This window comes from Lipotes vexillifer, unplaced genomic scaffold (assembly GCF_000442215.2).
Source record: "Lipotes vexillifer unplaced genomic scaffold, Lipotes_vexillifer_v1.1 scaffold1653, whole genome shotgun sequence".
Taxonomy (NCBI): domain Eukaryota; kingdom Metazoa; phylum Chordata; class Mammalia; order Artiodactyla; family Lipotidae; genus Lipotes; species Lipotes vexillifer.
This window is the reverse complement of record NW_006790988.1, coordinates 636453-638918: the sequence shown is the minus strand read 5'-3', so window position 1 is coordinate 638918 and position 2466 is coordinate 636453.

The window sequence follows — 2466 nt, the reverse complement described above, 5'->3', positions numbered from 1 at the left end:
AAAAAAAAAAAAAAAAAAAAAAAAGAACACACAGAGTACAGCCTTATACTCCTCAGTCGGCTCCCTTTATCAAGCCGCACTTTACACTTTACCCACACCTGCTCCCTGGACAGTGTCAAGGCGACTGTCTGCCTCCGTACCTGTGTACATGCAATGCCTTCTGCCCGCAAAGGAAAGCTCTACCTCTACTTATAACGTTGAGGAATACCTGCTCAGCCCCCTGTAAAGGCTCTACTTAAGCCTAATGCCTTCTCTCCGTCGGCATCAGATTAAGCTATGGGTTCAAACTGAGCTCTGGCTGGGTGATGTGGGGTAAGTTACTTGACCTCTCTGTGCTTCAGATGTGAAATGGACACCATAGCAGTACTCGCTTCATGGGGCTGTTATGAGGATTAAATGAGCTCATATTTACAAAGTGTTTAGCCTGGCACATGGTAAGCACTCACTAAGTGTTAGCTATTCCTACCTGCTTCCTGAGGCTGTGGAGGGGATGCAGTTTTGTAATCCATGAGGTGTTGCTTGGAAGTGTCTGTCATGCCGTAAGTACTCAAAGTAGTGGTTCAACAAATAATCCAGTAGCTTTTCCCAGATGCCCCCTGCTCAAAGTAGTGGTTCAACAAATAATCCAGTAGCTTTTCCCAGATGCCCCCTGCATCGCCTCTCTCGAGGTTTCCTAGCACTAGGAGCATCTGTGACATTTCAACAGAGACCTAAGGCAAGTGGAAGATCAAGCCAAGAGACTTCCTGGGGCAAACAATTTCCAGACAGAAGGGAGAGCAGGTGCAAATACCCTGAGGCAGAAAAGCCCTTGGCCTGTTCCAGGAGCAGCAAGGATGCCATTAGGGCTGGGATGCAAGAGTGAGGGAGGCAGAGCAGGAGAGAAGTTCAGAGGGTAGGAGGAGGCCAGGTCACCCATGGCCCTGTAGGACAAGATAGGACTTTTTGGACTGTGAATTTTATTTTTAACTTATTCAAGGTCACTGAGCGACTTGATCAGGCATGACATTTTAAAGGCTCAATCTGGCTTCTGCATTGAGAATAAATTGTGAGAAAGCAAGGATAGAAAGATGGAGACCAGTTATGATGACTTTAACCAGGAGAGTAGTAACAAAAGCAGCAAAGAAAAAAGGAAGTTGGATTCTTGGTGTAGTTTGAAAGCATAAGCAATGGCGTTAACCGATGAGTTGGATGTGGGGTTTACCAGAGAGGGGTCTAAGATGATTTCAGGAATCTTGGCTTGAGTAACTGACCAGAGAAAGGACAGCATTGCCGTGTATAGCAAAGGGAGAACTAGGGGTGAAATAGATTTGGTTTGGGGGAAAAGGCGTGAAGAAAGAATTTGGTTTTAGAGGTGTTAAGTTTGAGATGCCTATTAGATCCCCAAGAGGAGACATCGAGTAGCTAATTGGGTATAACTATCTGGTATTCAGGCAAGGGGTCAACCCTGGAGACATAAATATGGGAGCCTTTCACATATAGTTAGATTTAAAGCCAAGAGGATAAATGAGATCATGTAGAGAGTGTCTGCGGACACAGAAGGAAAGGGTTCCACCATGGGGCATGTGTGTAGAGAGATCAAAAAGATGAGGAGAGCTCCTGCAAAGAGAACTGGGCAGAGAGACCCCTGACACCAGAGGGAGGGCCACTTGGGAGTTACTGGTGCAGTTGGCAAGAGAAGTTTTAGAGGAATGTCCAGGACAAAGCAGGCTGCCAGTAGGTTGATGAGAGTATGTGAGAAGAGAAGGTGGCTTCAGTAAGTTGGTTGACTTTTTTTGGAAGAGCCTTTTTTGTCAAAAGGAACTGAGGACATGATATTGAGCAGAGACCTGTATAATATGTTTGTAGGATGACAGGGTAACCCAGTGGACAGGCAACAACTGATAATGCAGGGAAGGGGAAATTGCTGGAGCGGAAGAGCTCGCATGTAGGTGAGAGGAATCCCAGGCACGAGCTGGTGTGGCAGGTGCTCCAGCCTTCACGGAAGGAAGGTGGAGGACATAGCTTTAGGGGAGGAGGGCTGGTGGATTTGCTGACAGCGACTACGTGTGGACGGTCGCTTCTTTTTTTTACATCTTTATTGGAATATAATTGCTTTACAATGGTGTGTTAGTTTCTGCTTTATAACAAAGTGAATCAGTTATACATATACATATGATCCAATATCTTTTCCCTCTTGCGTCTCCCTCCCTCCCACCCTCCCTATCCCACCCCTCTAGGTGCTCACAAAGCACCGAGCTGATCTCCCTGTGCTATACGGCTGCTTCCCCCTAGCTATCTATTTTATGTTTTGTAGTGTATGTATGTCCATGTCATTCTCTCACTTTGTCACAGCTTACCCTTCCCCATCCCCATATCCTCAAGTCCATTCTCTAGTAGGTCTGTGTCTTTATTCCTGTCTTACCCCTAGGTTCTTCATGACATTTTTTTTCTTAAATTCCATATATATGTGTTAGCATACGGTATTTG